The 24,572-nt window shown below is 48.3% G+C and overlaps 2 long non-coding RNA genes across 7 annotated transcripts; one reads left to right on the top strand and one right to left on the bottom strand.

Moving 5' to 3' along the window:
* Window positions 1-217: 217 nt before the first annotated feature.
* Window positions 218-3,987, bottom strand: LOC146829625 (uncharacterized). 3 transcript variants are annotated; one of them, XR_014962280.1, is made up of 4 exons: window positions 3,904-3,987; window positions 2,394-3,310; window positions 884-1,800; window positions 218-290 (listed from the first exon to the last, which is right to left on the bottom strand). It is a non-coding gene; the product is annotated as an uncharacterized LOC146829625 (long non-coding RNA). The 3 variants fall into 3 exon arrangements; XR_014962279.1 differs by having other exon boundaries at window positions 218-1,800; XR_014962281.1 differs by lacking the exon at window positions 3,904-3,987 and adding an exon at window positions 3,800-3,855 and having other exon boundaries at window positions 218-1,800.
* A 245-nt stretch (window positions 3,988-4,232) lies between these two features.
* On the top strand, window positions 4,233-10,913 carry LOC146829624 (uncharacterized). 4 transcript variants are annotated; one of them, XR_014962278.1, is made up of 3 exons: window positions 4,233-5,337; window positions 9,331-10,247; window positions 10,841-10,913. It is a non-coding gene; the product is annotated as an uncharacterized LOC146829624 (long non-coding RNA). The 4 variants fall into 4 exon arrangements; XR_014962276.1 differs by having other exon boundaries at window positions 4,250-4,321; window positions 4,915-5,337; window positions 9,331-10,913; XR_014962275.1 differs by having other exon boundaries at window positions 9,331-10,913.
* The last annotated feature ends 13,659 nt before the right edge of the window (window positions 10,914-24,572 follow it).

The following is a 24,572-nucleotide window of genomic DNA, read 5'->3' as shown; positions in this document are numbered from 1 at the left end:
GCACTGCTGTAAGCGCCATTGTGGCCGTTATGTTTTTTAATCCTTTTTCATCGCTTAATTTTCATAAACCATTTTCTCAACAAACTTTTTAAGTTAAACTGTAGTAGTTCAATTTGTATTTCGAACCACACGCGGAATTATTTGCCATTTTTCCAAACTTCTTATGCTCCAATAGTGACCATCCGGACCTCAAAAAGGAACACGACCAATGCAACAATTCATCCAAGGCAGTGCTTTTATTAAAAAACCCAATGCATTTCGGGCAACCAAGTGCCCTTCTTCGGGGGTCACTGTAAATGACAATGGAAACAATAATAACAATTACCATTTTAAATCCATGATTATCAAACTTGTTTCAATATAACATTAGCATGTTCTTATCTTCTATATACCCATTACGACCCAGCCCTTGCCTGTGCTCCCAGAGTGCCTTCTCCATGTTCGGTACTTGAAAACTACCCACCCTGCCAATACTCTATGCTAAAAAGAGACATACCCTGCTATTTTATACCTAAACTACCGACCTGCTGAACAGTCAACTTTCCCATCCTTTCTCACAAATTCCGTGCGGTGTACCATTAGTCTCCCTTCCTCCATGTCCCCCTCAGACTCACTTTCTCCTTCGTTTTATCACACTTTCAAACTAACCGCAACACACTTTCTCCCTGCGGTTCCCTCCTCAACCCAAACCTTCGTTTCTACACTATTCCAGACGCCCTTCTCCCTTTCACTGGTTTGCTTAAAACGCTTCAGTTCCTCCCCAACTCGTCTGTTTTTACCTTATAGATCTTATCCAACTAATCTCCGCTCGTCCCACCATAACTCTGTCACTACTCACGCCTTCACCCCTCAGTTAAACTCTACAACCCTTCTCTGTCCATACCTGCCGTGAGCTTTTAAAATTCATCCGGCCTCTGCTCCGTCCCAAACTGTCAGTGCTCTCTGTGCCCCTCCCTTATTTAATCACGTGTACATCTCTTTCCAACTTCCTGATAGGCTAATTACATGCATTTTCCCGCCGACAGCGCTCATGCAAATTAGCCTGAGCACTGTCAACAACTACATCACCCATAATGCAATGAACAGGCATAAACTCAGACTGAACTGTCATAATTATATTTGTCATAACACATGTAAGCTGAACATGCCATGAAAATCCTCGCCAACAAATAATGTTCGTATTAATCTTAACACAAGCATTTCCCTATGAATATCCACACCAGCTTGTAAGATGAATGAAGATGTTTCGCCGCGTATGGTGTCCAATGTTCTGTCTTTACTTCTTATTCATTTTTAAACGTTTTTAAACTGGTGGGTGCTATCCCGATGCAGGGCAAATGTCTATATAAACACAATTATAGAGTTCGGGATGCACACCTGTCTTTTTGTAATTGTCCAAACATTATCCTGTGATCCAAGAATGCGTGCAAACTGGCATGTGCCTTTGCCCAAACGGCACGAGAGTAAACACAGTTATGAATGTGGGGCGTTCTCTACGCCCCTGCCGGATGCACTGCTGTAAGCGCCATTGTGGCCGTTATGTTTTTTAATCCTTTTTCATCGCTTAATTTTCATAAACCATTTTCTCAACAAACTTTTTAAGTTAAACTGTAGTAGTTCAATTTGTATTTCGAACCACACGCGGAATTATTTGCCATTTTTCCAAACTTCTTATGCTCCAATAGTGACCATCCGGACCTCAAAAAGGAACACGACCAATGCAACAATTCATCCAAGGCAGTGCTTTTATTAAAAAACCCAATGCATTTCGGGCAACCAAGTGCCCTTCTTCGGGGGTCACTGTAAATGACAATGGAAACAATAATAACAATTACCATTTTAAATCCATGATTATCAAACTTGTTTCAATATAACATTAGCATGTTCTTATCTTCTATATACCCATTACGACCCAGCCCTTGCCTGTGCTCCCAGAGTGCCTTCTCCATGTTCGGTACTTGAAAACTACCCACCCTGCCAATACTCTATGCTAAAAAGAGACATACCCTGCTATTTTATACCTAAACTACCGACCTGCTGAACAGTCAACTTTCCCATCCTTTCTCACAAATTCCGTGCGGTGTACCATTAGTCTCCCTTCCTCCATGTCCCCCTCAGACTCACTTTCTCCTTCGTTTTATCACACTTTCAAACTAACCGCAACACACTTTCTCCCTGCGGTTCCCTCCTCAACCCAAACCTTCGTTTCTACACTATTCCAGACGCCCTTCTCCCTTTCACTGGTTTGCTTAAAACGCTTCAGTTCCTCCCCAACTCGTCTGTTTTTACCTTATAGATCTTATCCAACTAATCTCCGCTCGTCCCACCATAACTCTGTCACTACTCACGCCTTCACCCCTCAGTTAAACTCTACAACCCTTCTCTGTCCATACCTGCCGTGAGCTTTTAAAATTCATCCGGCCTCTGCTCCGTCCCAAACTGTCAGTGCTCTCTGTGCCCCTCCCTTATTTAATCACGTGTACATCTCTTTCCAACTTCCTGATAGGCTAATTACATGCATTTTCCCGCCGACAGCGCTCATGCAAATTAGCCTGAGCACTGTCAACAACTACATCACCCATAATGCAATGAACAGGCATAAACTCAGACTGAACTGTCATAATTATATTTGTCATAACACATGTAAGCTGAACATGCCATGAAAATCCTCGCCAACAAATAATGTTCGTATTAATCTTAACACAAGCATTTCCCTATGAATATCCACACCAGCTTGTAAGATGAATGAAGATGTTTCGCCGCGTATGGTGTCCAATGTTCTGTCTTTACTTCTTATTCATTTTTAAACGTTTTTAAACTGGTGGGTGCTATCCCGATGCAGGGCAAATGTCTATATAAACACAATTATAGAGTTCGGGATGCACACCTGTCTTTTTGTAATTGTCCAAACATTATCCTGTGATCCAAGAATGCGTGCAAACTGGCATGTGCCTTTGCCCAAACGGCACGAGAGTAAACACAGTTATGAATGTGGGGCGTTCTCTACGCCCCTGCCGGATGCACTGCTGTAAGCGCCATTGTGGCCGTTATGTTTTTTAATCCTTTTTCATCGCTTAATTTTCATAAACCATTTTCTCAACAAACTTTTTAAGTTAAACTGTAGTAGTTCAATTTGTATTTCGAACCACACGCGGAATTATTTGCCATTTTTCCAAACTTCTTATGCTCCAATAGTGACCATCCGGACCTCAAAAAGGAACACGACCAATGCAACAATTCATCCAAGGCAGTGCTTTTATTAAAAAACCCAATGCATTTCGGGCAACCAAGTGCCCTTCTTCGGGGGTCACTGTAAATGACAATGGAAACAATAATAACAATTACCATTTTAAATCCATGATTATCAAACTTGTTTCAATATAACATTAGCATGTTCTTATCTTCTATATACCCATTACGACCCAGCCCTTGCCTGTGCTCCCAGAGTGCCTTCTCCATGTTCGGTACTTGAAAACTACCCACCCTGCCAATACTCTATGCTAAAAAGAGACATACCCTGCTATTTTATACCTAAACTACCGACCTGCTGAACAGTCAACTTTCCCATCCTTTCTCACAAATTCCGTGCGATGTACCATTAGTCTCCCTTCCTCCATGTCCCCCTCAGACTCACTTTCTCCTTCGTTTTATCACACTTTCAAACTAACCGCAACACACTTTCTCCCTGCGGTTCCCTCCTCAACCCAAACCTTCGTTTCTACACTATTCCAGACGCCCTTCTCCCTTTCACTGGTTTGCTTAAAACGCTTCAGTTCCTCCCCAACTCGTCTGTTTTTACCTTATAGATCTTATCCAACTAATCTCCGCTCGTCCCACCATAACTCTGTCACTACTCACGCCTTCACCCCTCAGTTAAACTCTACAACCCTTCTCTGTCCATACCTGCCGTGAGCTTTTAAAATTCATCCGGCCTCTGCTCCGACACCATACGCGGCGAAACATCTTCATTCATCTTACAAGCTGGTGTGGATATTCATAGGGAAATGCTTGTGTTAAGATTAATACGAACATTATTTGTTGGCGAGGATTTTCATGGCATGTTCAGCTTACATGTGTTATGACAAATATAATTATGACAGTTCAGTCTGAGTTTATGCCTGTTCATTGCATTATGGGTGATGTAGTTGTTGACAGTGCTCAGGCTAATTTGCATGAGCGCTGTCGGCGGGAAAATGCATGTAATTAGCCTATCAGGAAGTTCGAAAGAGATGTACACGTGATTAAATAAGGGAGGGGCACAGAGAGCACTGACAGTTTGGGACGGAGCAGAGGCCGGATGAATTTTAAAAGCTCACGGCAGGTATGGACAGAGAAGGGTTGTAGAGTTTAACTGAGGGGTGAAGGCGTGAGTAGTGACAGAGTTATGGTGGGACGAGCGGAGATTAGTTGGATAAGATCTATAAGGTAAAAACAGACGAGTTGGGGAGGAACTGAAGCGTTTTAAGCAAACCAGTGAAAGGGAGAAGGGCGTCTGGAATAGTGTAGAAACGAAGGTTTGGGTTGAGGAGGGAACCGCAGGGAGAAAGTGTGTTGCGGTTAGTTTGAAAGTGTGATAAAACGAAGGAGAAAGTGAGTCTGAGGGGGACATGGAGGAAGGGAGACTAATGGTACATCGCACGGAATTTGTGAGAAAGGATGGGAAAGTTGACTGTTCAGCAGGTCGGTAGTTTAGGTATAAAATAGCAGGGTATGTCTCTTTTTAGCATAGAGTATTGGCAGGGTGGGTAGTTTTCAAGTACCGAACATGGAGAAGGCACTCTGGGAGCACAGGCAAGGGCTGGGTCGTAATGGGTATATAGAAGATAAGAACATGCTAATGTTATATTGAAACAAGTTTGATAATCATGGATTTAAAATGGTAATTGTTATTATTGTTTCCATTGTCATTTACAGTGACCCCCGAAGAAGGGCACTTGGTTGCCCGAAATGCATTGGGTTTTTTAATAAAAGCACTGCCTTGGATGAATTGTTGCATTGGTCGTGTTCCTTTTTGAGGTCCGGATGGTCACTATTGGAGCATAAGAAGTTTGGAAAAATGGCAAATAATTCCGCGTGTGGTTCGAAATACAAATTGAACTACTACAGTTTAACTTAAAAAGTTTGTTGAGAAAATGGTTTATGAAAATTAAGCGATGAAAAAGGATTAAAAAACATAACGGCCACAATGGCGCTTACAGCAGTGCATCCGGCAGGGGCGTAGAGAACGCCCCACATTCATAACTGTGTTTACTCTCATGCCGTTTGGGCAAAGGCACATGCCAGTTTGCACGCATTCTTGGATCACAGGATAATGTTTGGACAATTACAAAAAGACAGGTGTGCATCCCGAACTCTATAATTGTGTTTATATAGACATTTGCCCTGCATCGGGATAGCACCCACCAGTTTAAAAACGTTTAAAAATGAATAAGAAGTAAAGACAGAACATTGGACACTGTTAGAAATGGGATTTCTGGTTGGCTAAGGCTTGCGCCAAAGTCAGACAGAAACCACCACTCTAGTCAGGGCTGGGGAGTTACACGCCAAAGATAACCCCTGCTCACCCCCTTGGTAGCTTGGCACGAGCAGACAGGCTTATCCCTGAGGCGATGTGTAAAGCGTTTGCGCGCGCACCCAGCAACAACACCCAAGGCCCACCACAAAGGAAACTCCACACAAGGTATTATATAAAAATAACCTTTGTATTATACACAACACATTAGATAAAAACACACACTTTACAATGTGCCAACAGGCACGGGCAGAATTTACAAGGGATTATATATACAGGGGACAGGGCCACATGGACCACTGTCAGGAATTAGTACTCTTTAGAAATAGCACTTAGAACGTAGGAATAATATTTTAGAACATAGCACATACAATCACTGTAGCACTAAAAATAGAACATATAGCACACAACCAGTAACTACTGGTAACCAGGAAGTACCACCTACGCAACCCTAACCACCTTTAGGAATACCACGCAGGGAACTAGGACCTCACTAGTACCACCTGTACTAGGGGAAAAACAACCACCTAAGTATCACTCTACCTGTAGGGGTCTAAGCACATAAACACAGGATGCATAAAATACATTTAGGGGTGTAAGGAAATAAACACATGATGCATAAAAACATTTCAGGTGCAGGAAAGGAACAATAGCGCCAAAACTCACATTAGCCACTACTGTGGCAGTCCCTGGGCCAACTGGCCTAGTAGGGGCAAGGACGCCCTGCGTCCAGAAAAGTCAGGGCGCGCCGGCGCAGGCTGCGCAAGCCAGAACACCGAGGCCACAACCTAAACGTTGCAGCTGCCCACTAAGTGCTGGGCAGCTGGACAAAATGAGTGAGGGCACTACTGTGCCTTTGGAGCCCTCTCTGAGCTATGACAATGGGGCTGCCTTGTGGGCCTCAATCAAACAACCACGGCGTTGTTGGAGTCCTGCTCAGGGACTCAAGATCATCAAAGAAATGCCCCCGTCGTCGGAGCCTTTGTGCTCTACACAACTTCTGCCCCCGTGGAGCCTCGTGGGCTCGTGAACCAGGAAATGCCTCCTAGAGCCTGTCAGGGCTCTATTAAAATATTGCCCCCGACGTTGGAGCCTCACGGGCTCTAGAACAAAGTTGGGGGCGACGTTGGAGCGGCCTGCTGCCTTTCGGGGCCGCTCTTACTTGCAACAGAATGCCCCCGTAGTTGGAGTCCCTCTGGACTCTTGGATTAAGCAATCCCAAATTGGAGCGCCTCGCGCTCTAAAGACAATTGCTGCCCAAGTCGTGGGAGCCTCACGGGGCTCGTGAGCAAACAAATGCGGCCCTCGTTGGAGCGCACACGCGCCCTTAGGAACCTCCTCGGTCCCCCACACCGCTGCCCACTGTCAGGCGGGGCAGCGAAAAAGAGAAATGAGCACTGCCCCCGCAGTGCTCTGAACGCGGTACGGGGCGGGCACCGAAGCTGTGCCCCGACACTCCCCCCACCACCTCAACACAGAGCCCCACTCACCGGGACTCCGGCGGCGCTTCCTCCTCGTCTTGGTGACCTGCAGGGTTCCCTCCACACGCGGGAGCCCTGCGCGAGGAGCCGCTGCCGCCGTCCTGCTTTCCCGATCTTCTTCCTCTGTGCAGGAGCACGGGGTAGGCTCCCGTCCGCTTCCTGCTTTTATGTCAGGCTCCGCCCACGTCCTAGTCAGCGCTGCCTGACTTCCTGTTTGAGCCCGGACCGGGCTGCAGCGGTGATTTTTCCCGTCACAAGAGGGGTAGGCTCCCTCGTTACAGTGGATGTACGGCGGGGTGGGCACCCGCCGTAAAATAAACAAATAAGCGGGGTGGGCACCCGCCAACGAGCACAGCAAGGTCCCTGGCAGGGTGGGCACCTGCCAGGGGATTTCAGGATCTGTATAGACGGGGCAAACGCCGGGTGGGCACCGGTTTGTAGAATTAAAGCGCTCCTAGCGCTAAGGATAAAAAGTAGAAGCGCTCTCAGCGCTAAAGGCCAATAAAAGCTCCCAGACGCTCTGGGGAGAATAAGCCCAAAGTCCAGCAATAAAGTCCTTCAAAAGGCAGGGGGGCAAGGCTGGACCCAGAGCCAGCTCACTGGGCCTCCAGGCAGGGAGGTAGTCCAAGTGGCGGTCCTCTGGTCCAGCGGCAGCAGCAGCAGCCCCCCTCAGGTAAGATCCTGGCAGAGAACAGCTTCTGTGGGGACACAGCCCCATTTTTATACAGACAAACCCTTTGTTCTGGGTTCAGGGTGAGGGGGAAAACCAGTCGCAGCTGGTTGGGGAGCACCCTTGATGTGCTCAGCCCCTCACTCTATTCATTGGCAGGGCTAGGGTCGTCAGTCGCACCACAGGGGGCGGGGCCAGCATTGTGTTTGGAAAACCCTGTCCTATTCAGGACCCAGGTGGACTCCTCCCACCCATCTAGCTGATGATCTCCCCATTCACCACTGGGTGACTCATCCTGACACTGGGGAATCCCTAGCCCGTCACATGACACGACCAGCCAATCACGCGACAGACACACTGCACACAGAAGTGCCCACTTCTAGAAGTGGCACTTCCACACTAGGTACATACACGCCGCACACATCATCGCGCAGCATTCACTCCCACGAGTCCGCACATACCAAACTCGGGCCTGCACACCCCACGCATCAGGAACTACTAGGGACACATACATTCCCCATGCATTCCTATGGGAGGGCAGGCCTATCTCACCTCATGCACTCAGAGCACGCACGCACTTTACCCTGGGACACAGGGAAAGTGCGCAGAAAACCAAACAAATCACCACACCAAGTCACCAGTAAAAATCAAAAAAAGTTCAGGGGTGAACCTGCCAGAAGGGCCAAGTCCAACAGACACCATACGCGGCGAAACATCTTCATTCATCTTACAAGCTGGTGTGGATATTCATAGGGAAATGCTTGTGTTAAGATTAATACGAACATTATTTGTTGGCGAGGATTTTCATGGCATGTTCAGCTTACATGTGTTATGACAAATATAATTATGACAGTTCAGTCTGAGTTTATGCCTGTTCATTGCATTATGGGTGATGTAGTTGTTGACAGTGCTCAGGCTAATTTGCATGAGCGCTGTCGGCGGGAAAATGCATGTAATTAGCCTATCAGGAAGTTGGAAAGAGATGTACACGTGATTAAATAAGGGAGGGGCACAGAGAGCACTGACAGTTTGGGACGGAGCAGAGGCCGGATGAATTTTAAAAGCTCACGGCAGGTATGGACAGAGAAGGGTTGTAGAGTTTAACTGAGGGGTGAAGGCGTGAGTAGTGACAGAGTTATGGTGGGACGAGCGGAGATTAGTTGGATAAGATCTATAAGGTAAAAACAGACGAGTTGGGGAGGAACTGAAGCGTTTTAAGCAAACCAGTGAAAGGGAGAAGGGCGTCTGGAATAGTGTAGAAACGAAGGTTTGGGTTGAGGAGGGAACCGCAGGGAGAAAGTGTGTTGCGGTTAGTTTGAAAGTGTGATAAAACGAAGGAGAAAGTGAGTCTGAGGGGGACATGGAGGAAGGGAGACTAATGGTACATCGCACGGAATTTGTGAGAAAGGATGGGAAAGTTGACTGTTCAGCAGGTCGGTAGTTTAGGTATAAAATAGCAGGGTATGTCTCTTTTTAGCATAGAGTATTGGCAGGGTGGGTAGTTTTCAAGTACCGAACATGGAGAAGGCACTCTGGGAGCACAGGCAAGGGCTGGGTCGTAATGGGTATATAGAAGATAAGAACATGCTAATGTTATATTGAAACAAGTTTGATAATCATGGATTTAAAATGGTAATTGTTATTATTGTTTCCATTGTCATTTACAGTGACCCCCGAAGAAGGGCACTTGGTTGCCCGAAATGCATTGGGTTTTTTAATAAAAGCACTGCCTTGGATGAATTGTTGCATTGGTCGTGTTCCTTTTTGAGGTCCGGATGGTCACTATTGGAGCATAAGAAGTTTGGAAAAATGGCAAATAATTCCGCGTGTGGTTCGAAATACAAATTGAACTACTACAGTTTAACTTAAAAAGTTTGTTGAGAAAATGGTTTATGAAAATTAAGCGATGAAAAAGGATTAAAAAACATAACGGCCACAATGGCGCTTACAGCAGTGCATCCGGCAGGGGCGTAGAGAACGCCCCACATTCATAACTGTGTTTACTCTCGTGCCGTTTGGGCAAAGGCACATGCCAGTTTGCACGCATTCTTGGATCACAGGATAATGTTTGGACAATTACAAAAAGACAGGTGTGCATCCCGAACTCTATAATTGTGTTTATATAGACATTTGCCCTGCATCGGGATAGCACCCACCAGTTTAAAAACGTTTAAAAATGAATAAGAAGTAAAGACAGAACATTGGACACCATACGCGGCGAAACATCTTCATTCATCTTACAAGCTGGTGTGGATATTCATAGGGAAATGCTTGTGTTAAGATTAATACGAACATTATTTGTTGGCGAGGATTTTCATGGCATGTTCAGCTTACATGTGTTATGACAAATATAATTATGACAGTTCAGTCTGAGTTTATGCCTGTTCATTGCATTATGGGTGATGTAGTTGTTGACAGTGCTCAGGCTAATTTGCATGAGCGCTGTCGGCGGGAAAATGCATGTAATTAGCCTATCAGGAAGTTGGAAAGAGATGTACACGTGATTAAATAAGGGAGGGGCACAGAGAGCACTGACAGTTTGGGACGGAGCAGAGGCCGGATGAATTTTAAAAGCTCACGGCAGGTATGGACAGAGAAGGGTTGTAGAGTTTAACTGAGGGGTGAAGGCGTGAGTAGTGACAGAGTTATGGTGGGACGAGCGGAGATTAGTTGGATAAGATCTATAAGGTAAAAACAGACGAGTTGGGGAGGAACTGAAGCGTTTTAAGCAAACCAGTGAAAGGGAGAAGGGCGTCTGGAATAGTGTAGAAACGAAGGTTTGGGTTGAGGAGGGAACCGCAGGGAGAAAGTGTTTTGCGGTTAGTTTGAAAGTGTGATAAAACGAAGGAGAAAGTGAGTCTGAGGGGGACATGGAGGAAGGGAGACTAATGGTACATCGCACGGAATTTGTGAGAAAGGATGGGAAAGTTGACTGTTCAGCAGGTCGGTAGTTTAGGTATAAAATAGCAGGGTATGTCTCTTTTTAGCATAGAGTATTGGCAGGGTGGGTAGTTTTCAAGTACCGAACATGGAGAAGGCACTCTGGGAGCACAGGCAAGGGCTGGGTCGTAATGGGTATATAGAAGATAAGAACATGCTAATGTTATATTGAAACAAGTTTGATAATCATGGATTTAAAATGGTAATTGTTATTATTGTTTCCATTGTCATTTACAGTGACCCCCGAAGAAGGGCACTTGGTTGCCCGAAATGCATTGGGTTTTTTAATAAAAGCACTGCCTTGGATGAATTGTTGCATTGGTCGTGTTCCTTTTTGAGGTCCGGATGGTCACTATTGGAGCATAAGAAGTTTGGAAAAATGGCAAATAATTCCGCGTGTGGTTCGAAATACAAATTGAACTACTACAGTTTAACTTAAAAAGTTTGTTGAGAAAATGGTTTATGAAAATTAAGCGATGAAAAAGGATTAAAAAACATAACGGCCACAATGGCGCTTACAGCAGTGCATCCGGCAGGGGCGTAGAGAACGCCCCACATTCATAACTGTGCATCACTGCAGGAGGCACACGCCACCTCCGCCAGGACAACCTCCAACTGCCATCTGCCAGAGTCGAAACTGTGGTCCTGACAGATCTACGGAGTTGCAAAACACCTGTCGTGGATGCCATCATCAGACTGTTACCCTGCTCAGCAGTCCAGATGCCACTAACTCAGTGCACCGCAAACCATCGTCCGTTACTGATTGTGTTTTGTGCTTTGGAGAGGCTGTGCAGCAATGTCATCTCAAGCAGTGTGGGAGACCTAGGACGTTGTTGAGGAAGCTGATGCAGGTCTAACACACCCCACTGCATCTGCATCAGGAATATCTCGAAGGGACACAATCCGAGACTTTTTCTTCACATGAGCGTGCTCATCTCAAGTACCCCAACCACAGTGCACTGCAACTCACGGACACTTCTGTTTGTATGTTGTGTGTCCTCTGGACTTTCTCCGGCTCCCTCCATGTTGCTAAGCAGTTGACTCTGTTATTCAGGTGTTTTCAGTTCCCGTTGCACTGTTCAAGTGGTTGCCAGCACCAATCACTCCGTGCGTGCTGGCTTACACTCACCCCACACACATCCAGCACAGGCCCTGCCAATAAAGGGGCCGGGCGCACATGCCCGTAGCCAGATCAACATGATATCTGCATGTGTCACTGTGGTCTTGTTGTATGCATGAGGGCCCTGGGCCCTACGACATTACATTGTGCTGTGTACAGCGGTTGCATACATTTCACCGCAAGCAGCGGGTTGGCACTTGGACATGTAGTTTTACCGTCATCCACCCAATTCCTAAGGGGAGTGGGCTGGGCCATCATAGGTAGAGCCAACGTGGGTGTGTGAGTGCTATTTGCTTGCCCCTGGGTGTGGTTCTGTACTGTGAATGTGCATCTGCATGTGTCTCTATGGCTGTGTGGGTCTCCTTTGTTGGGTGTGGGTGGTCCCTAAAGTGTAATGGACACAAACGTATGTGATCTAGTTCGCCTTCCATGGGTTCAGACCCCACCCACACCTGTTCAGCCACCTCCTTTTGGCATGCTGACACATGGCAACGGGGTGCCATATGTGGGTGGGTGAAGTGTCGTGAGCCAGCTGTGCTTGCGGGTGCTTCCTGCTGTGTGGTCTGTTGTAGGCTCTGTGTCCTACTCTGAGTAGCTTGGCTGCCCGGGTCCTGGTAGTGGGTTGCGTGGGATGTCCATGGTCTGTTGTAGGGCATCGGTGTCGAAGGTGTGGTGGTCCTCTCTGGCATCACAGATGTGTTGTCTTCTGTGCTCTGCTGGTGGTGTTGTGTGCCCCTCTGCAATGTGAAGGGGAGATGCATGTTGACATTGTGTTGCCATGTATGTTTGCACATTGTTCTGGTCTTCATGCAGACTGTATGACAATGTACATTGTAACTGTTTGTGAGGTGCTGAATTCTGCTGCGGAACAGTGTATGTTTGGACTACATGACGGATGTGAGGTCGTACGCCTACATTTCCATTTCACAGGAGACAGTTGTGTCCTCTGTTCTGCAGTGTTGGCTATGCGCATTGTACCACGCTGTCGTCAATGTGGGTGTGCTGTTCTTGCTATGTGTGTGTGCTGCAGTGTGCCAAGGGGATCAGGGACATGATCCTGGGTAATTGTGGGTGTGCAGTGTGCTACGCCTCTTGGTGCATGTGTGCCATTGTGCCAATCTCCCCCATCCCCCCAGTCCCTATTGGTTACTCTCCCTGTTGATGTTGTGTCAGGTCCTCTCGAGCTCTGTCCGTACTCCCTACTCCTTGCACCGTCTCCACACTAATGACTGTGGTCTCGGTTTCCTCCAGCTCCTCCTGTAGGGCAGGACTGCCACCTCCTGTCGCCGTTGCTGCCTTCCTGTTGGCAGTGAGTTTGTGCCTGGTTTAGGTTGTCACGTCATGCCGGCGCCTCTTAGCCTGCTGGATTGGCTTCCTCGGCACTCCGACTGCATTCCAGGTGGTCTGCTTGTGGGTCAGTTGCTGGTAGTGTTCTGTCACCTCTGTGACGCTGGTCTTGTTTTCCTGCTGTCTGCACCCCGTCTTCCTCTCCCTCTTCTCCGTGGCCTTCCCCGACCCCGTTGTTCCTTGCTGGTGGTCTGTGGGTGTTGTGGGGTTCGCATTGGCCTCTGCGCTGTTTCAGGGTGCATCCATGTTGCTACGTGCTTTGGCTTTTTTCTGGTGTGTTGTTTCTGTGTTTTTTATGGTGCATTTTCCCGCCAGACGCATGGCATTTTCAGGCCTGTGGCTGGTTTTTGCTACTTTTTGTACCGCGATTGGCCTCATCGCATGTTTTTTTGCGTTTGCGTTTCGCATTTTTGTGGCGTGGCATTGAATTTTGCGCGGCCTTTTGACAAGTTACCTGGTGACTATCGCATGCTACCGCCGAGTTGTGAATACTTGCTTGGCACGGAGTAATTTTCCGGCGATGGGCTGTGATGTTGAGAGATGCGGTAGTTATCACACGTTCTTCTGAATATATCCCTAAATGTGCAGGCTCCTGGCTGTCTGAGCCAGTGCTTAATTTGTGCCTGTGATTTCCGGTGCTCAGCACCAGCACTTAATTGTTAGCACTGGCACTTATGGCTGTCTGCCACATGGTGGTGCTGTTGTCTGTTTTAGAGATGAGCACAACTACAGTTGTTCATTAATTAAGAATACATTACAAATGACTAATACATTGTGTTCAAGCTATTCCTATCACTTTTGTGCCTGGAAGAGTATGAATTGTCACACTTGTAGGAGTGTGATTGTTAGATGATGTGTTGGTACTGTCGTTGGCTACACTGGCAGGGGCAATATGAGCTGCCGTAACATCCTGACGAGAACCCTAGAACTTATTTTTTTTACAAATTAAGCACTGGTCTGAGCTGAACTTTGCTGAGTTGAAGAAGTCACAGCTCCTGTGGGTGTCACATCTTCAGCCTGGCAAAGCACCTCGAGGCCCTCCCCCTCATGACGAGGTGGAGTGTCATTAATTCCCTCATATCTGGACACTTCAGTTCTAAAACTTGAAGTGCCCAGGGCTGTGTGTCAACAATCATTGACACTTCATCACAGAGTGGGGTGGGGTCAGCAGTCTCACCTACCCCATCCCACTCTTTGACAGTGAGGGACTGCCTTCCCTTACTGGCTGACCATGCGGGCCGTGGCGGCTTCTCTGCTGACTCAAAGGAGCGTCGCCCCACTGAGCAGGTTGAAAAAGAAAAAAAGAAAATGATAATAACTCATTGTTATTATCATTTTATTTTTCGCTTGCTCAGCCGGGTAGCGGCGGGGCTGCTCTGCTCACAGGGCAGGGCAGGGGTGGAGTGGTTTGCCCCCTCCAAGTGCACAGGGCACTTTGACCGACCGTCTCGGGCTGGTCAAACCGCCATGCGCACTTTGCATTGCAGCGTGCATGGAGAAAAAGCCCAGCTACCCATTCTCTGGCTGCGTGCTGAACCAAGGTGTTCAGACCAATCACAACGCTGCATTGCAGCATTGTGATTGGCTATAGGGAGGCTGGGAGCCTTTTGTTTACTTCTACATGCTTCCTGCCCTGGAAGTGGGCGAAGAGGAACGAGAGGAGGCTGCAGACAGGTAAGTGTTTCTTTTTTTTCCCCCTCGTCCCCTGATCCCCCTCTCCCGTTAAATGCCATCCACCGCTGCTTGAGGGAAGGCAGCAGTCCCAACCCTCCTGGGACCTCCGAGGGTTGGGACTGCAGCTGCTTCCCTCATTGGTTGACTTGAGGGTAAGGCAGCCGTCCCAAGCCTCTTGGGATCTCCAAGACAGAGCTGCACAGGTAAGTATGATTGTATTTTTAATATTTGGTGCCTGTGTGCATGGGAATTTGGGAGTGAATGTTGTGAATGGTTGTGTGCGGGTGTGTATGTGTGAATGCATGAGTGTGATTGAGTGTGTATGTGTGTGTACCCACCGCCCACCCCCTTCCAAGTAAAAGCACAGGCCACCACTGCTAAAGTCACAGGTAACGTGGAGCTTCTGTGTAGGAGAGTGCGCGCGCTCTGCAGAGCGGAAGTGAGTGTTATCTGCTTCCCTCTCTCCCCCAGGCACGCGGGCACATAAAGGCAGGACGGGAGCACGCTGTCTTCTGCCAGGCTCGCGCTGTTTTCCACCAGGCTCCCTTTGTCAGCAGCTGGATAGATTACACCCAAGGAATCCTTGATATTTTAATGCCGGCTCTTCACTTCTTGGCAGGAGCCAGCCGGGTGGGAGCACAGACACTTCGGCCCTATTAACATGCCAGCCCGTCACAGCCCTCTCAGTTGAGACCAGTCGAGTGTAGGCACTGGGTCAAGTATGTATTTATCCCTTGCTGGGGCGGCAGCGTCGCCGTTGACAGGGACTCGTGCCAGTGACTCAGCCTGCAGGGTCCGTCCCTGACACATTCCTCTCCCGGTGGTATGCCTGGCTGGTGCAACATTTCCATTGACGCGTCACAGGCCGCCCCTCGCGACTCTTTTCGTGCACGTAAAGAGAGCCATCCAACACCCACGCGCACAGAGGGGCAGCAGCTTCTCACAAGGGTACCGTGCAAATCTGAGAGGAGAGAGGTGAAATAACCCTCTGTTTAGGACCCATTGAAAGTTGGATGATAATCGGCCCGGTATTGACCCCTCACCTGGATCTGTGGCTACCAAACCACTTGTAATCATCCCTGAAGAATCCTACTACACAATCTTGACAATAACGCATCTGGATTTCCACACCTGGATTCCCGCTCCTCTTGGGTTCTGGCAATTTCTGGGGTCAGGAATGCAGCAGTATTCCGACCTGCCCCGAAACTCTCCTGAGAAACATAGAATTAATAGGCAAATCGAGAAAGCACCCTTCGATTCCAACAGTAATTCCACTTTTTGGCAATCCCCCCCCCCCCCCCCACCTGGAAATATCAATAGATTTTATCTGGTGAAATAGTCAAGCGCAAGAGTAGCTTGGTAAAATCCTATGTCAGGATTATCATTTATGTGGGAAAAGCCTCCATGAGTTTCTCTCCCCCAAACATTTCACCTTCAAAAAGCTCTATAAAGCTATGGATTAGAAATGGACCAAAAAAAATGAAGAATAACCAGTGGAATTCGTTACATATTACTGCACCGATTTCCACTGGAAATTCTTCATGTTTGGCCGATAACATAGATGTCACAAAATATTCCCATTTCTCAAGGTCCATTATATGAAGGCTATATAATTAGAGATCAAGGAATTAAGGATGCCTTTAGTATTGCTAAATCTGCTTGATAAATTTGAGTATCAACTCTCCGATGACCTTGTGATCTAGGCACAGGTGGTGAAAAATCAGACACTCAGGGACATTCACAAACCCCTATCGCCACCACAATGTCACTTTTAGTGAGGTTGTGGTGGCAATAGGGGCTTCGACTTATTTACAAGGTAGCGTTGAGCCACTTAACGTGCCTTAGCGCTGCCTTGTAAATAAGGCACCCTTTCACGCTGTATTCAGCGTGGAAGGGGAGGGCAGGGTGTGTTGTGGTGGGAGTTCCACCGCAACACCCATTGATTTTGACCCTGCCCCATATTTACAAGGGTGGCATAAATATGGGGCAGCGCCAAACTTAAGACCAGGGAAAACCTGGTCATACCCCGGTGCAAAGAGGAGAAAGTTTAATTTCTCCTTGTTTTTTCAGTTTCTACGTGTGCTGTGTTGTGCAGCACACATAGAAACAGAAAAACGCCATTGATTGTGTACGTGCAGGAAGTTGTCCCTTACTGCAGGTAAACAATCATAAAAAAATGACGAGTTGCAACTCCTACGTGTGCTGCATCAAGCAGCACACACCGAAGTTACAAACCACCATTTAAAGATTGGTTATGTGCCGGAAGGGAGACCTTGCAGCGCATAAACAATCTTCCCTGCAATGCAGACACCCTTGAATTATGGCGCAAGGGGGCCCGCGTTGGCTCTAGGCTGCTAAATTTAGCGCCTGCGCGGGGTGAAATGCAGGGATGCAACATAGTGTTGTAAATATGGTGCAGCCCTTCTTTTCAGAAGTGGCGGAGCGCGGCGTAAAGCCCAGAAGGCTAATGCCGCACTCCTTCACTTCTTTTGTAAATCTGCCCCTCAGTATTCCTGCTTTTCTAGTAATTCCCAATTTGGTCGAATACACCTTTTTGCAGCCAATTTGGCAGAGACGCTTTGGTGCAATGAGTGCCCAATGTCACACATTGTAGCAGCGGGCAAGGTGGCCACAGAAATCTGGCTACTGGTGGCTCTCACGGAAGCATGTGCAAGATGGTCTAGTCCTTGGGAACCCAAGGTCCAGTCTCACCTACAAGAGAGACCAATCCATGCTCGACCCCTCCCCTGTGGAGGGAGATCTCTTTTGCCATACCGTCTGTTCAGAGGATACAGGGTCAAAGTGCTGCAGGCCTGCCTTGATCCAGCTCTTCTTTAAGCTCTCACTCCCATCTCACCGAGGATCTCCCAGAACATTCTTGCATCCTTTCCAATGAGACACTGCCCTGGAAGGCAACAAAGAATCATGTTTAATGTCACCGCCCCATTGCTATGTTTTCCCCAATAGCACATCCAAGCATCCTTCCTTACTGACAGAGATACAATATTTGTCAAGGGTTTGCGTCTGGTTTGCACCACACAACGTGGTGCATGCACACCAAAAAGCCTAAAATGCAATTTATCAAGCCACAAAAGGCCACGCTGCGTGGCCCTGCGTGGCTTGAGAAATCAGGAGCGATGCAACACAGCGCAAATCCCTGCGTTGCGTTACTGTGCCCTGGGAAAGAGTTCCATAGGCACTGCGTGGGTGTTCCCACACAACTCCAATGGATTTGGACGCATTCCAAGACTTACCATCACTGGTAGACCTGGGAATGTGTCAAACCGATGCTCCTTCTCGGGGGAGAAGTAACTTGGAGAAATATCTTCATTTCTTCCCGTTACTTCCTCTTTCTTTGTGTACTGTATTCTGCAACACACATAGTAAGAGCAACATGCCTCCAGGGATTGTTTTTGTACAGGAAGATGCCCCCTGTCTGCACAAAACAATCCTACATGGAATGTAGGCACCCGTACAGAATGGTGCAAGGGTGCCTGCGTTGGCGCTAGGCACCCCTTGTGTGCCAACATTGGGAAAAGGACAGGAATACACCATATTGTAATAAATATGGTGCGTTCCTGCCCTTTCCAAGTAACACAGCAAGGTGACTTGCTGCGCTGCGTTACACGTACATAAATATGCCCCAATTTTTCATCCAATTCAGAGGCTGCACCAAGTTTGCCAGCCCCAAAAGGCCTTAAGGAGAATCCCACACAAATATCCAGACATGAGACCTGATCACTCTAACAATTCCTTGGACTGGTAGAAACACATGTGCATGTATTGAGTTAATAGCTTGAAAAACCTTATCTAAGTCAAAGATACAAAGACCACATCAACTGGAGATGCTGTGTAGATTATATGCCTTAGATTTCCCGTTCTTTCTGAAATTGCCTGTTCTTGAACCTGGCAGCTTTCTGTTTAATTAGGTGTGTTGTAAAGCTCTATGTTCACCTTATGAAACATACAGACATAAAGTAGAAGGAACAACAACGTGCAATTTAATAGGTCAATCTTCCTTCAGAGTCCAGTCAGGTGAGTTGGTCCTCACTTTTGATATTCTTGAAACCAATCCCCTGGAAACAGTGTTTTTTAAAGGTTTTCTCAAAAAGTTCACTTTTTGCAGTTCAATTGACTAGAGCAAATTGGCTTAGGCTCTGAATTGAGTGTCCCTAAAATTCTAAACATATGGACCGAGAATTATCAGGACCCTGCGTCATTTTCAGAGCCAGTGTTTGTGGCCAAATTTATTTAAAAAACATGCACATCCAAGTGGCTTCATTTTAGAATCTGCATTACCACAATCAAATTCATTGGCAGGCCTGCATAGATCACATTGCAACGGTCTATACTTTTCAAAATAAGATATTTTATGAATTCATTTTGATGACAGGTTTGTTGGAGAGAGAAGGTTTTGCGACATAAGCACAGTTCCATGTTTACCCCCTTAACTATGAGGCAGATATAAGGGTTGACTGGGAGTCTAGAATCAAATATGGTCCTCAGCTGTGGAGGAAACAGGTACTAGGCAATGATCACACCCCTCTTGTAGGTAAGAAAACCAATCGGTTCTGTTTAATGTAGCCTTTTAGTGAATTTAAGCGAGCTTGCTTGTTTATAGCAAGTTTATCAGTGTGATCTTTCCGAAGAAAGGGTAGGAAAAACATCTTTTACGCAGGATGTAGAGCAAGGTTCCACTGTCATTTTAGATACTTTGGGGGATATTCACAAGGATCTATCGCCGAGCAACGGCATATTATCGCAGCCAAAGTTGCAATAAACTTATCTTCCCAATCACAAGCTGATGTTAACAGCCCACAGCACCAGTTTACCTGTGATAGCAGCCGCAAAAGGCATTGCCACAGATGACCCCGCAACAATCTCCAATGAGATGCAGAGTAGGTGTTCCCGTGCCAAAAGCCGCGACAGCACCATTCCACAACATTCACAACGACCAGCTACAACTGTGATAAGAATACAAAACAGGCGATTAGGCACGTTATCAGCAGTAAAATAACACCTGCTCTGACCTGGTGCAAAGTCGGACCACAGCCTGCACCACAAATGTGAGCCCAGCCCAGACCCACACCTGAAGAACAACAGAAGCACCCGGGCAACTGAACATGCAGTCCGGAGGGCCGAAAGGGCAAAAACACCCGCCACCACCACCCCCAGGACACCCCCTCCCCGGCACCCCCCAACCAAAGACATGTCACATCAGCTACACCGAAACATGTACAAAATAATCCGTTTGATGTCGCACAATCGCAACTGGTGACATGCATATGTCTTCACAAAAATGAGCATCACACATTTACGTTCGAAGCAACAAATGAAACTTTATTAAAATGAACACTGAAATGAAATGAAGACACATGGCGGCTCCCCTCGTGTCAATCCGTAGGTCACAGCCTGCAAGACAAAAAACATGATGAGAAGGTGTGTCCTGCGCACAGCAAAGGACAGAGAGAGAGCGAAGGAGAGAGAGAGGAAGAGAGGGAGAGAGAGAGATGAGAAGAGAGGGGGAGAGAGAGAGAGAGGAAGAGAGGGAGAGAGAGAGATAAGAAGAGAGAGAGAAGAAGAGAGGGAGAGAGAGAGAGTAAGAGTGGGAGAGAGAGATAAGAAGAGAGTGGGAGAGAGAGAGAGAGAGAGAGAGAGAGAGAAGAAGAGAGGGTGAGAGAGATAGAGAAGAAGAGAGGGGGATAGAGAGAGAGAGTGCCGCCCCTGCACACCCAGGCCACTCTGCTCACCTGCTGCCACCGGGTGTGACTCCAACCACTTGCTGGTATGTATAGCAGTACCCCAGGTCACACACCTGAGACAGAGCCGTCATCTGAAACAGAGTCTAGATACATGATTGGCACAGTACACACACTTGCACAAGACAAAAGTGCCTGTCCGCCCATGCACACCCAGGCAGAGGCACCTCAGCCCCTCCCGCCGCCCATCGGAGCATGCCCGCCCATGCACACCCAGGCCTTACTGCTCACCTTCCGCCACAGGCGCGTAGACAGGAGGTCCCACCAAGTGGCGCTGCAAGCCACAAGCCCAGGGCCAGTGGACATGTCACCCTCCACACCATGCAGCCCCGCTCCGCAGGCCAACAGGTCTCACGTTTGGTGCTGGGTCTTGATTACTCCATGGCATAGGACATACCAGTGCACCTGGCATCATCGCAGGCTGCACACCCGCTCAGCCCAATGGATGCTACTAACTCTGGGATCCCGGAAGTGATGCTGCCCGCTGGCTCTGGCCTACACTGTGGTCCAGCAGGGCACACAAAACCTGAGCTGTCCGAACCGCAAGGACGGGGCATCATCGCAGGCTGCACACCCGCTCAGCAGCTTAAGGTGCCACTAACTCAGTGCACCCAAAGTCACCGTCCCATGGTGGGGTGCCTGTGCCGGCTGCAATGCTCCGTGTGCCACTAACCCTGTGCAACCCCAGTCAGCGCCACGTGGTGGTAGGCTTGTGTCGGCCGCAAGGCCTTGGGTGCCACTAACCCTTTGCGCAACAACTCATGGGCCCTTTATGATTGAGGACCGTGGAGCGTCCGTCATCCAGTCACCACCGGCAGAGGGGAATGTGACGTCATCGGCCCCTTATGTTGGCGGAGTCACATGGCCTGTGATGCCTGTGCCGGATGGGTGTGGTGTGCGTGCAAACCTGCCCTCAGGGAATGGCTGTGATATGCTTACAATTAGACCAGTGACCTGCACACCACCAGCGAATACGCCTGCGACGGGTAGCAATGAGGCCCCCCCTCGGAACGTAAGTGGAGTGGTCTGACCTGCCATACGCCGGACCAGCGCAGGGCTTGCAACAATGACTCATGGGTTCTGGGCATGGTTCAGTCCATGTCTGGACATGGAAGTGACTGATGCGTGTGTCCCTGTTGTAGTGTTCACGGGACCCGGTACACAATATGCAATGTAACACCCTCTGACTGGCATCCCACAGGATGAGCATCATTGACGCATGGGAAATCACTGTCCCTACATTCATCCACACATTCATGAATGAATGATGAAAGACATGACACAGCAGTGTGTCACTGAATGTTTATTGCACATCCAGTGCAGTTCTGCAGCTGGAGCAGTGCAGGGCAATTCCGAGCACACTACACAATATGGGCCCGTGGCGGGCCAGCCAGAGTCCATCCGGGGATGACAAGTACTGCGGAAGAGGAAGGGTACGGTCCGCAGTCTGGTCGCCATGCCATTGGTCATCAAACAGGATATGGCAGTCCATGTCGCTGTCCAAGGTGAGTGCATCGGAGTGTATCGGGGGTCAGTGGAAGGTCATGAGGCCATGTGCGGCACCAAGCAGAAACAGGCTAGGTGGCGGAAATGAATGCTAGTGCCTCCTTGTAGGAGAGTAGGATCCGCACTTATGTTGCCCCCACTTTTTTCTGATGTTAACACTGGTTTCTGGCTATAGTCTGGCTGGGTCCCTGCCAATCAGGGCCCCAGTCTCTCTGTTCTCTCTAAACAACTTGGAGTGCATATTAGATGAACTAGTGATAGGATACTGTGGTACCTTATGAGCCCCTAGTATATAGTACCTTAGGTATCAAGGGCATAGGTACTTCACAGGCCTACCAGGGGCTGAAGCATGTATTATGCCACCCCTGGAAAGCCGACTAAATGTGACACCACAGGCCTGCTACTGCAGCCTGGGTGAGGTAGTGTTAGCACTTCTCACTGAGGTATTGGTTCCTATATCTCACCATACACACACATATAAACCTATCAGTCACCCCTAAGGGCCCCTCTGCAGCTGGCAGGGTCTATTCCCTGTGGCTGTTTGTGGTTGCGGTTAAACCATATACTCTTAAGTGCATTATAACCTCCCGGTAAAGGCTATCTTTGGAATGACTGCATCAAAACATGTCGTGTTTGGTGTCAAACAACTTAGAATCATACCCCCACACCAGTAACTGGTGTGGGAGTATGATCCCACCCTTCTAGAGGGGACGACATGTACCTATTGTGGTAACACGGTAGAAATCTGAAAGAGCCCTGGCATCACAAAATGGATACCACCAGCACAGACACTGGGCTGCCCTCCTGCTGCTGACTGAAACTCGCAGTGGAGGAGGCCCAACAATAGGCATCCTGTCACAGGGAGGTGTCACCACCTTCCAGACAGGATTTAGTGTATTGGGGCTGGGTGGGTGCACTCCTAGAGTGCTTTGAAGTCCTGCACTGGGGGAGCAGTAGGCTCCTCTGTGCATATGCCAGCTCAAACCGGTTCAGGGGCTACCTGTCCCTGCTCTGGCGTGAAACTGGACAAAGGGAAGTGGGTGTAACCACCCCCTACCCTGACCCTCCCAGAGGAGTGGTCATAGAGCTAGTCCCTCCCTGTCTTTTAGTATAAGATAGGGAACCCTTGCCATTGCAAGTTAGATATCCCTGGATGACGCTTTACAAGAAGAATCCTGGTCCTTCGACGTTCCACTACCTTTGGAAGATGGAAGAATCTCCCTTGGAGTCAAGGAGTGACTCCCCTGCTTGGCAGGCACCAAAAACTTGAAGCAACAGTCGCAAACATTCCCGCTCCCGCCAGAGTCCGAAGTCCCTGCAGCCCCAGAAGTGGATTTCCTGACTTCTCGATGGCCATTGTGAGTTCCCAGAAGAGCTGAGGCGAGTGGACCCCACGATTGACGAGGAACCACAATACCTGGGTATCGTGCACTATTGTCGAGTGCAAATGCTTCACGACGTTCTATGAACTTGTGCTTTGGACCATTTGTGGCCCAGGCCTCCAGCAGGTTGTGTACCGAAAATCAGCAGCCTACCCCGTCCCGAGTGACCAGTGGGCTCCTGTGAAGCATTTCCTCACAAGGGATCTTCGCGATTCCTTGCCCGTTGGCTTGTGGGTCTCCTGAAGACTTTCTTATCAAACCAAAGGGCTCCCCTGGTTGCTCCATACCTGCCCTAACTTACCCTTGCTGGGTGAGTCCCTCAGACCTTGCTGGTCTGCACCATTGACTAAATTCACTTTTCACAAGACTTGCTGTTGCCAAGGCTTGTTGGCTCCAATCTGGTTGCCGACACCGCAGTCAGCTGCAGACGTTGTGGAACACTCCGAATCCAGCTGCTGGTCATCGTCAATCCCTCCTGGTCCTCGAGAGCGAAGAGTCAAAACACCCTTGATCGCCTGAAAGCACCCGACATCCGTGGGCATCCATCTTCCTGGCCCCGGGTCACTGGCAAGTGACTGTGAACACTGTCCCTTCTGCTTTCAGGTCATCTTCATCTTGAATCCAGCCTTGGATTCCACCGGACACTTCTTCAGTCTTCGCAAGCAGCAAATCTTCTTTGGCTTCCATAGAAAACAGCGACGTGACCCGACACCAAAAGACACCTATGCACCCGGCTTCCCTGGGTGAGGTAACTCGTGCACTCCGGTGCCCTAGTGTGTGTTGGCCCTCGAATTGCTTACCTTGTAAGTGGCTTGCTTGTAGACTTCCTCGAAGTACCCTTAAACTTTAAAAATCCAACTGCGACGTGCTCCATTGAAATCAATAGGAACCCGCGGCGGTGTTCTCACACTTCACGCGCCTCCCGTGGGTCTGTTACTTACCTGCTTTTGCTGCATTAGTGAAGCCCCAGCGATTCTACAGGCCCTAGGCCTTTTCCCCTTGCAAGCCGACTTTCCTAAACCTCTTTTTTAGTATATGGTCTGGTACGCCCCTAGGGCCCCAGCCATATTTGTGCTTAACTTATTGTGAAACGTTGATATTTGAATGTGTTCCTGACTTCTAATCTCATAAAGAGATTAGTAGAGTGTGTCTAGAAATAAATACATATATATTTGATATAT

Source organism: Triturus cristatus, chromosome 5_2, assembly GCF_964204655.1.
Source record: "Triturus cristatus chromosome 5_2, aTriCri1.1, whole genome shotgun sequence".
Taxonomy (NCBI): domain Eukaryota; kingdom Metazoa; phylum Chordata; class Amphibia; order Caudata; family Salamandridae; genus Triturus; species Triturus cristatus.
The sequence above is the reverse complement of the archived record's forward strand: the minus strand, read 5'-3'. Positions and strand labels throughout refer to the sequence as shown.